Here is an 11,283-nt window from a genome sequence, read left to right on the forward strand (position 1 = left end):
TCTATAAATATCTTACACAAATATATGTCTGCTTTAGTGGTTAAGTGTTCTGGATGTGTTTGAGAGGTCTCAAGTTCATACCATACCTTTAGAAAATTTTGGTTATTTTTTGATCCAAGCCTTACCCTTATTGAGTGGGCTTATATAAATTGTCCTTTAATCCATATCAAAATGAGTCTGTTGGTTTGAGTGGTAAGGGGGTGTGTTGTGTTGGAGGTCCTATGTTCGAATCCCTGTGAAAGCGTAGGTAATTCTTTTTGGGTTTTGTGAGAGAGTTTTGGTGGAATTAGAATTTTGAGTAGTGGGTGGTTATGATTGAGTGGTTAGTGGGATGGGATTTCTGAGAATCATCTTTTTATTTTTCCCTAAAATTCTTCTTTCCAAGTTCTGACTTTTTTTTTCTCTCTGTATTTTCTTCCCTTCTAAAAAAATTTCTTACCTTCTCTTTGATCTACCAATGTTGTCGTTTCAAATCGTAGCATATTATTTTCCAAGTACTTTGAGTGGTTGGTAAGTGAGGATTATGGATTTAGTCGATTTGGGGTAAGTTCTTTAATCGTTATTACCAAATTTGATCCTTCTATTAATATGATTATGGGCTCTTTGGCAGAAAATCGTTATGAATGAGACCTTTCTCGTGTAGAACCATAGTTGGAGTCGTTCGGGGAATTGGGTAAGCATGAATACCCAAATTTTTCCTTTGTCTATTTTGAGAAAATTCGGTTCAATATCAATATAAGCGTTAAATTCAGTGTTTTGTTGGTCAATCTTAGGTGTAGTGTGGTTCGGGGGTGTTTTTGCATCAAAATGATGCCAGGTGTCTACCCAAAACTTAGAAAATGAAGCTTCAGCAAAATTCAAAAAATGATTCTATCGACGCCACATAGGTGTATGGTCGCTTGTATGGATGGCCATGTGCGAGACATGGTCGTGTGGTCGACGAAGGTATGGTCGTGCACAAAACACGGCCGTGTGGTGACTTGAGTATGGTCGTATGGGCCACATGGGCTAGGCCAAGTTGGGCATGTGGGTCGTGTGGGCCACATGGGTTAGCCCAAGTTGGGCATGTGGATTATTAGGCCAGGTCGTGTGGGCAACACAGGAAAAGGCCAATCTGGGTGTATGGGCCACATGGACATGTGGGCCCATAATTTTAAAATTTTCCATAAGGTCGTACGGGTCGCTCCGATTGACTGTGGGCCTATTGTAGGGTCGGTACGGGCTATTGAACCCCTATTTGTATGTTGGGATGTTCTGATAGATTGATTTGAGTAAGACGTCGTATGTATGCCTATTTGTACCGCTATATATTAAACTGATATCTGTATACAAGCATGTTGAGCATGTGTGATCTGTTATATCTGTATCTGATTTTCTGTATATGTCATTGGGTAAGATTTGTATATGAGGAGGAAGTATTCTATTCGGCGTTGATCGCCCAAGTTCTAGCAGCTTGACTGCAGATATTCTGATATGTGTCTTACTGGCACTATGTGGTGTGTAGGGATGGGTGGGTGTTTTTAACCCCACATGGTGTATTGGGATGATTGGAAAGGGTGTGTAAAGGATAGGGGTAGGATTTATGTATATCTACTTCTGTAATTAAATCTAGATCTAATTCTGAATCTAAAACTATATTTGTTTCTCATTGTGCATATAATTTTGTATGTTTGCATGCTTAATTCTACTAGGTTACACATTGAGTTTTTGTAAACTCACATCTATTGTCTGTTTTGTCAAGTAATCCATAAACTTAGGGGGATCGGTGCGACGGAGCCTATCAGTGACCACGAGTTCATAAATTGGTTATGTTTATGGTTTTTATTTTGAAGATTATTTCTGGACTTTTTGACAATTGGACTCTCCGGACTTTTTGGTTGATTTTCTTGTCGATGTGGATTTTCGTTTTAGTACTTAATTTGCGATTGATATCTAAAAACTATGGTTTCTACTAAAGCAAAGGTTTTCTAAAAATACAAACTAATTTCTTGAAATACAACGTTTTCAAAAGCTTCCGCTATAAAACACGTTTAAAGGTTAGTTAATTAATTGAATAAACGTTTTGACAATGGATAAAGGCAAATAAGAGTTTTAAAACTGAAATGGTTTTAACGTGTGGAGTTCGATATCAAAACCCATTCTTTGTGACACCTCCTGATTTGGCCATAGTGTCTAGGCCGGGTTTGGGGTGTTACATTTCTCGCATCCGAAGTGAGAATCATACCACTAGACCAAATGCCCTGCATTTGAAGATTTTGGCATATTCTCTAAAGCGAATATTGCATATAATTATTTGGAAATTATATTTGTTGACTTAGTGGCATTACAGAATTTACATTGATTTAGACATTTCCAGTAGTAAATGTCATAATAATACTTATATGTGGATACAAAGTAAAAGGAATGATAGTAAAATTATCAATTTGTTACAACTTAGTACAATGGAAACACATGTTAAAGTAAACCAGAAATTTACTGATACAAATGCATTTACTACTTAGCATGACCAGTTAGACCATCTTGGATCATATATGATGCGAAAATTAATTGAGAATTCATATGAACATTCATTAAAAAATCAAAAGATTCTTTAATTTAAAGAAATCTCATTTTTTGCTTGTTCTCAATGAAAATTGATTGTTAGAAACTCACAAGCTAAAGTTAAGTTTTAATGTCTTGCATTTCTGAAATGAATATGGGTCCATTCATGCACCATGAGGATGGTTTTGATATTATATGATTTTGGTAGATGCATCTACAAAATAATCACATATGTGTTATCAATTGCAACCTGTCGTTTGCAAAATTGCTTGTTTAAATAATTAATTTTAGATCATGCAATTAAGACAATTCATCTTGCCAATACTGATGAGTTTATATCTTCGTCTTTTATTGATTGAGTTTGAAAAACTGTTGTAAAAGTTTGTTATTTATGCGCATAATGGTTTAGAGAAATATTGATTGAATGCCTTTGATTAATCTCTAAACCATTACTTATGAGAACTAAACTTCCTATTTCAACATGAGATTTTGTTGATTTATGTGTTGTACGCATCAAGCCAATAAGTTATAAATACTCCCCATTACAATTGGTTTTTGATCAAGAGTTAAATATTTCTCACCTTTGAATTTTTGTATGTGCATATATGTTTCAATTGCTCCACCACAACGCACAAAGATGAGTGAATCCTCAAAGAAAGCTGGGAATATATATTAATTACAAGTCTCTTTGTTTATTAGATGTTTTGAATTTTTTAGAGATTCATTATGACATGATTTGTGATTACAATTTTGATCCGATGGTTTTCCTGACATTAGGGAGAGAGAAATAATAACTTGTAATAAGTTACAGAGAGAGTAAATAGAACCAGAAGTTCAATAAGGACAACTCATTACAAGTTAACTGTTAGATGTATTTACAAACTTAATGAGAATAACCAAGTTAATATTTTAATTTGAATAAAAGTCCCAGTCGAACAATAAGTTAGAATAAATAATATATTGATCGGTTCCAAAGATGAAAATTATTCTATATGGTCATATAGTGGAGGCGGGAGCTCTAGAAGAGACCCAAGACATAACTAATAAATAAAACTCTAGAAGAGATTCAGGTACCTGAAATTGAATTTTAAAATAATGAAAATAAGAGATCTCGATAAGTTATGTCAATTCGAGAAAATGTGGAACCGAATGATAAAAGTGGTTGGCAATAATTTTGCATGCAATATTATTATTGAAATAATGAAATAAAAGGAGGATCTTGAATAAATCTATTGAGAAATATAGATATGGAATAAACTGATCAGAATAGAAATATGCAACTTAAGTACAATTAAATTGGTGGAGTTTTTGGACCAGTAGTCCAAATATCTAAATGTATAAAGCCAGTAAGGGTGCAAATGAAGTAGTTTTGCAAAAGTGGAATGAAAATATGAAGTTTTTCACGAAGTCCTGACATTGATTATGAAAAGATATAATATTCTTTTGTGGTGGATGCAATGACCATTAGATATATTATTTTGACAATTCATAAAAAGATTTAACTTGCGTCTAATGATTATTGCTACAACCTTTTATGAACCACTATATAGCAAATTTTATATTAAAATCTTTAAAGGATTTATAATGCTAGAAGCATATTGAAATTCTCAAGAAAAAGTTCATTTATATGAATTGAAATAATTTGAACATATGTGGTAAATATGTAATGCCCTGACTTCTTAAATTTTGTTTGTACAAATTCTGTCATAAATGAGCATTAGTTTCCATGGTTGAGTGGCGTCAGTGTAGTTGGAGGTCCTTGGTTTGAATAGTAGTAGGGATATGGATGATTTATTTTGATGGTTTCAACTCTGCTGTTAAGATGGTGGACTTGGTGTGGGTTTTAAACTCTTAGAAAATGGGTAGTTATCAGATGGTAAGTTTTGGATATTATGGGATTTTATTTTTGATTTATCCTATTTTATTGTTTAAAATAATTAATTGGTGGTTATTCTGTTATTTCTTTTTCCCCAAAATTATCTCCCCACAAGTCACATTATTTTTTGTTGTTTCCCTCTTCTCTCAACTTCCACACACATTATTATCTTTCTTTTTGCTTCAAACGACAATTCTTGCCATTCTTTTGTTTTGATCATCAGGCAAGTCCTTGTAGCTAATTAGTGGGCAATTGGAATGAATCGAGAAGCGCAAGAAGCGTTTAATTCTTTGACGAGTTAGGATTTGGGTAGCGTTGTTCATTCAAAGGTATCAAATCTAGATCAAGTGTGTAACGAGAAACTTGAAAAATAGGAATGGCAAAAGCCAAAATTGGGGTCTGTCGACGCCACACGGTCGTGTGCCAGGCCATGTGGTAGGCCATGTGCGACACACAACCGTGTGACAGGCTATGTGCGACACACGGTCCAGGCCAATTTGGGCCATGAGGACCACACGGGCATGTCAGCCACATGGGCATGTGAGCCCAAAATTCAAAACTATTCCCTAGGGTCATACATGTCGTCTTGATCGACTATGGGTGTAACAGCCCAATGTTTAGTGGTGACGAAATAGTGGTTTGGGACCACAAATATCCATCGTATTGACACATAAATATTATTTTTAGATTATTTATAGAGTCATTAGAGTCGTATTAAATTTTGGTTAAGAAATTTAACGTTTAGATAGTTAATTTAGGAAAAATGACTAAACTGAAAAAAGCTGCAAAATTTAGTAAATCTTGAATTTCCATTGATTTGATAGTTTAAATATGAAATGAAAAGAGACTCAAATAATAATTAGTTCATTTGGATATTAATGGACCATAATAGGCTTTTAAATTGTGGTTTTATAAAGTTTTAATTAAAGGTGATTATGTAATTTAGTAAATAAATTAAAGTTTAATTAAATAAAACCAAAAAACATCATGTTTTTGGATGTTCCACTGAAAAACCTAAGGCATTTCACCATTTTTGAAGCTTCATATTCAGCTAGCATAGGAACCTTCCATGTAAGTCCGTTTTAATTCAATTTCTTATAATTTTTATGTTTTTAAGATCGTTGCAACTAGGTTCAACTAGCCCGTACCTTCTTTTTTGAATCTGTTAAAAATTTTGGAAGTTTCCATTAATAAATCTTGAATTTTTATGATGAATACCATGTATTTGGAGCTTTGATTGTATTGTTTGATGACTTTGTAAAGTGATTTTTTTGTTAGATTTTGATTTTAAGATTAAATTGTGAAAATGTCAAAATTTTAGGGTTTGATAGTGAATTTAATATTCATTAGGGACTATTTTAGGGCCTATATATTTGGAAGGAGTATTTATTTGAGAAAATGGTTAATTTGATGAATTTTGGGTTAAGGGACTAAATTGAAAAAATTATAAAAGTTTAGGGTAAATGTGTAAATTAAAAAATAAAAGGGTATTAATTGTAAAATGGATTGAAATGTGGAATGTAAGCTGATAATTGAGAAATTTTACATTTTAAATCAAGATCCTGTAGATACTCGTGGAAAAGAAAAATAGCAGAATAATCCCTGAACTTCTGCTACTACAGTTTAGTCCAGGTAAGTTTGTATGGTTTAGAATTTCATATCTATACGAATTGTTGAGTAGAATACTATGGTACAACATATATATATATTAGTTTTTGATAATGAAATATTATTTGAGATATACTTTCGAAATTTGATGCTCGGTTTGGATTGAATGCGGGATAGGTACAATTGTGATTTGGTGTGTGATAAACCGTAAATTATACATGTTTTTACCCCATGTTTAATGCATTTTATGGATGATTTCTCATTAGAATTGGTGAATTCGATGCTCCTAATGCTTTAATTTTCATGTTTTATACTTAGAGAGCATAGGAGAGCGAAAGGAACGAGAAATGGGCCAAAAATAGAGAAAATGGGCCAAAGTATGAAATCAACACGGCCTGGATCTCCTCACACGGGCAGACCACATGGCCGTGTCAATTTGGCAGGCTCGAGCACGGCCTGAAGTAATCGAACACGGGCGTGTCACACGAGCGTGTCCCAGCCGAGCCCAAGTTGAGTCCAATTCGGAAAAGGCTAATTTTGAGGGCTTCTAGGAATTCCAAAGCCTATAAATACACCCTAGAGAAGGAAGAAAAGGGGTACACAGAATAGGAGTAAGGAATTACTCCAGGGAAGCCGATTGATCCATCTCAGAAGCCAGATTCATCATCAAGACTGAAGATCTCTCCTCAATTCCCCTTCAGGAGTTTTGGGTTTTCTTTATGTTTTGTATTCTTTATTTTTCTGAGATGTTTTCTTATTTAGTTATGAACTAACCCTAAATACCTAAGGGGAATGAAACCTAAGACGAATCTTGTTATTATTTTCTGAATTGTATGATAAATATTTAACTTGTTCTTAATTCTTGTTTTGATATCCCAGGATACTGATCAAGATAAGCTATTATTCAGAGGAGGAATAGACCCTGGCTAAGAGTACATTTATCATAATTAAGCGGAGTTGATTGCACGCCTAGACATAGAGTGACAAGATTTTGCCGGATTAGGGTGAAACCTAATAAGAGAATCCATAGATAGAGTTAATACAACCCTAGAGTGTTAATTAGAGAAAAGTGTCGGTTATTCAATCTAGGGATTAGACGTTATTAGTCTTGAATAAGAATAATAACATAACTTAGGGATCTCTACGGAACAAGTTGAATATTAGTCTTGAATAAGAATAATAACATAACTTAGGGATCTCTACGGAACAAGTTGAATGAATAAATCATCCGACTCAAAGCTAGAATAACAAGTAAAGTCTAGGTGGATTTTTCCTTAGGTATTGTCTTAAGTCAATCGATTTTTCCCAAAAGCAATTCGCCAATTCTTTTCTCGGTGAATTCTTAGTTTAGATAATTAGTTAATTAAAACAAAAACCCCATTAATCTTAGGCTAGATAATAAAAAAAATAGTCATTACTAGTACTTTTAGTTCCTTTGGGTTCGACAATCTGGTCTTGCTAAAACTAGACTACTGTTCGATAGGTACACTTGCCTACATCATGATAATAGTTAGTTCAGGAACGAGTAATTATAAATATTTAAAACCTATCACGAAATAACGCAATCAGTGTGTCATGGGGGATTGGAGTAGGGATGGACTTGGAGTGATGTATATTTATATTGCCCGAGTAAACTGAGGTTCAGCATTTGTTGCGAACTCTCGTGTTGTACTTTCTATTTGGTGTGTTTCGGTGGGACTAGCTCTTTTGAGCATCTGGTGTGTTTTTGTTGGATTAGCTCTTATGAGCATTGGTGTGATTTGGAGGGATTGGTTCGTGTGAGCATCTGGCGTGCTTTTGGTTGGACTGACGATGTAGTCGTTCTTCGAATTGAAATCTCAATAAGGTAATTGTTCAATGAATTTGATGAATTCTCTAGTCATTTGAGTATTAAATTGAACATATGTGATTTATCTATTGAGATTTTGGATGACAGTAAACTTTCGTGGTTGAAATGCTATTGTGTGAATTGTTTTCTTTACTTTGGTAAGATTTATCATTTTAATACGTCGAACTTACTAAGCTTCTTTAAGCTTACTTGTGTTAATCTTTGTTCTTGTAGATACTTGGAAGGTTAGACAATCAGATCGGCACTCGATTCACACTATCGAGAATAACTCAATAGTTTTTGAAACGTTTATTCCAGATTATATGGCATGTAATAGGTTTGAATGTTGATACTCATATTTTGGAAATGTAAATAGTTAAGTATGAACTTGGTTGGATAAGTTGTTTTAGATGATACCTTTTTTATACTTTTGATGTCTTAATAATATGTATTAAGTGGATATGTGATGCATGTTAAGTTGACCAAATTAGTATGTTATGAAATGATTATAGTATAGCTAAGATATGGTATGTTTGAGATGGTATTGAATTAGATGATAGGTTGAAGTAAGTGATAAGTGGTGTTTGAGGTTTATTTTGATATACAATTGTACATACTTGTGGTACCAATGATGGTACATTGGTTAGGCACTTAATAGGTTGATTTGGTATGTTTTTGGCTTGTTTAATGTCACTTTGAATATGTGTTTTGGTTGGTATTTGAGTTTTTTAAAGTCCAAGTAAGCTTGAGATGGTACACTTATGGTTTAAGGTTCATTTTGGATCTACAAGGCCTGATACACGACCGTGTAACTTAGCTATGTGTGACACATGGCCAAGCGACACGACCTTGTGTCACCTGTAGGTTGTAAAGGTTGTATTTCGATAGTTACACGGCCGTGTGAGCCATTTCGAAAGATACACGTGTTGGAATGCCAGTACCCCCATAGCACAGCTGAAAAAATATATATATATTCTGACGATCCAAACCATGGATCCATGTACAAGGAACGAATCAGGGTGAAAAAGGTTTCGAAATTACCGAAACTTCAATTAGAGAAGACAGTGAAGCCTCGGCAATGAGAATACTGTTTTACTTTCGAATCCAAGCCGCAATCTTTATGATCCCGACCTCTACGTAATCCACCCAGTTGACAATAAACGAAAGAAATCTCCAAAACTATTTTCAGAGATATTTTGCTTGAAGGCTGCTAGACCTAGTAGCAAAGCTTCGGGTTTGTATATATATTCACTTTTTAGGGTTTTTCTCCCTTTCTATATATAACTCCCCTTATAATTGGTATGTATATAACGAATTCTTAATTTATTAAATTTTAATCAGAACATAATAATCATAATTAAAATAAATAAATATAATAATGTTTTAACTGAAAATTATAATTACATTAATTATAATAAAGATTTCGGTAAACTATATTTATTTAAATTTATATACGAACCAAATTCATATATTAATAGAATTATGTTCTCCTTATGTGTACAACATCCTTGTACATATAATATGTTTGATATTTGATTGCCCAATTAAATTATTTCTATAATTAATTTTATTCATGTGACAACCAAACACAATACCAACTATGTTTTATTCCGTTCATTTCAACCATAAGGTGTGACCCTGTAGGTTCTTGTAACGTTAGAAGTAATACTAGAACAATTCTAATGTTACAAACAATGAGTGGCATCTAGCAATACATCATTGCTACCTAAGTTACAAGAAGTCATGATTCGACATAACCTTTTGTGATTAACCTCTCATGCATTAATCCTTAAGTCCTTTATCTCTGGAATGGACACAAGTCATGGAATAGTCACACTTGCATAATCCATCCCATGTTTCTTGATACCTTGAGTAGACTATGATATATAAATAAGTATGACATCTCATATCAACTTATTTGAGCATGACCATGCATTTTTAGTCTCACTCAATCAAGTGGCCTAAGATATTACTCCCATTATATAGGAGGACTTATCCTATATTGATCAACCATATCCTTCTACATAGATTGTGGTATATCCAACATCAACCTTTATAAAACAACCAGTTACGGTGTATGTTTGACTGTATCAAATATACAGCTCACGATGTTGGGATAATAATGATCTCAAGTCTGAGGATCATATACAGATTAATCACTATGAGTAATGTTGTGACAATTACATAATAATCCAAGAAACATACTCATAGCGGGTCAATCCAATATGTTGTTCTCTAACACACATATTCATGCATTGATTCTGACACTCCATATCAATGACAACTCTTTATCATCAATCAACTACATGTTAGTCTTAATGCATTATTGTTGTCCTAGTCAACAATAATAATACTTGACTAAGGACCTTTTAAGAATAATCATATTATTCTCAGGACATTATTATAAAATAGTTTATTTATACACACAGAAAAGAAACTGAAATAATAATGGCAACGCCTTATATTAATAAACATGGTAAATCAAGTATGTTATTACAAGCATCTCATGATTGATCTTTGGGCATACTCTTACAATCTCCCACTAGCACTAAGGCCAATCACTCATATATCTAATACCAAGTGACTTAGAGTGACGATCATGCTTCTGCTGTGTCAGAGGCTTGGTCAAGGGATCAGCAATGTTATCATCTGTAGGTACTCTACATATCTCTACATTCCCTCGATCGATAATCTCTCGAATAAGATGGTAGTGCCTAAATATATGTTTGGATCGCTAGTGAGATCTGGGTTCTTTAGCTTGTGCAATGGCTCCATTGTTATCACATCGGAGTTCTATAGCATCTGATATGCTAGGCACAACCCCTAGTCCAGTGATGAAATTCTTGATCCAAACTGCTTCTTTTGCTGCCTCACTAGCTGCAATATACTTGGCCTCTATTGTAGAATCGGCTACTGTACTTTGCTTTGAACTCTTCCAGCTCACAGCACCACCTTAAGGAAAAACACAAAACCTGATTGCAATCTAGAATCATCCTTGTTGGTTTGGAAGCTGGCATCAGTGTAACCTTTTACACTTAACTCTTCCTCACCATCATATATTAGGAACGTATCCTTAGTTCTTCTCAAGTACGTAAGGATATTCTTGACTGTGGTCCAGTAACCTTCACCGGGATCTACTTGGTACCTACTCTTCATACTTAAGGCATATGAGACATCTGGACGGGTACGTAACATGACATACATGATAGATCCAATAGCAGAAGCATATGTAATTTTACTCATGCGTTCTCTCTCTTGTGGAGATGAAGGACACATTTCCTTCAAGAGTGAAATACCATGTCTCATAGGTAGGAATCCTCTCTTATATTCTTCCATGTTGAACCTTTTTAATACTTTAACTATGTATGTACTTTGGCTTAGACCTAGTAGTCGTCTTGATCTATCTCTATAGATCTTGACTCCTAATATG

This window comes from Gossypium hirsutum, chromosome A11 (assembly GCF_007990345.1).
Source record: "Gossypium hirsutum isolate 1008001.06 chromosome A11, Gossypium_hirsutum_v2.1, whole genome shotgun sequence".
NCBI lineage: Eukaryota > Viridiplantae > Streptophyta > Magnoliopsida > Malvales > Malvaceae > Gossypium > Gossypium hirsutum.